Source organism: Aplysia californica, unplaced genomic scaffold (assembly GCF_000002075.1).
Source record: "Aplysia californica isolate F4 #8 unplaced genomic scaffold, AplCal3.0 scaffold00131, whole genome shotgun sequence".
NCBI lineage: Eukaryota > Metazoa > Mollusca > Gastropoda > Aplysiida > Aplysiidae > Aplysia > Aplysia californica.
This window is the reverse complement of record NW_004797401.1, coordinates 240656-240992: the sequence shown is the minus strand read 5'-3', so window position 1 is coordinate 240992 and position 337 is coordinate 240656.

The window sequence follows — 337 nt, the reverse complement described above, 5'->3', positions numbered from 1 at the left end:
AGTACCAGTAACCAAAGGCTCATTTTGAATGGCCTTATTATGAAAAAAAAAAAGGTCATACACCTAAGGGTACACGTAGAGGAGTTAAAAAACACAAACACTTAAAGATCATGTACTTGCTTACATGAGAACAATTTCATTTGGAACTACATGTCAATGTAATAATAATCTTTCTTTGTAAAAACTTCAACAAAGCAACAAGTAATAACCCACACTGAAATACCAGAAATTCAAAAGCATATATAGCAGGAACAGTCAAGGCTTCACATCTCGGTGTGAACAAAGTGAAACAACCACGTAGCTTCACTAAAGATTCAGAATATTTGAAGACTTACAG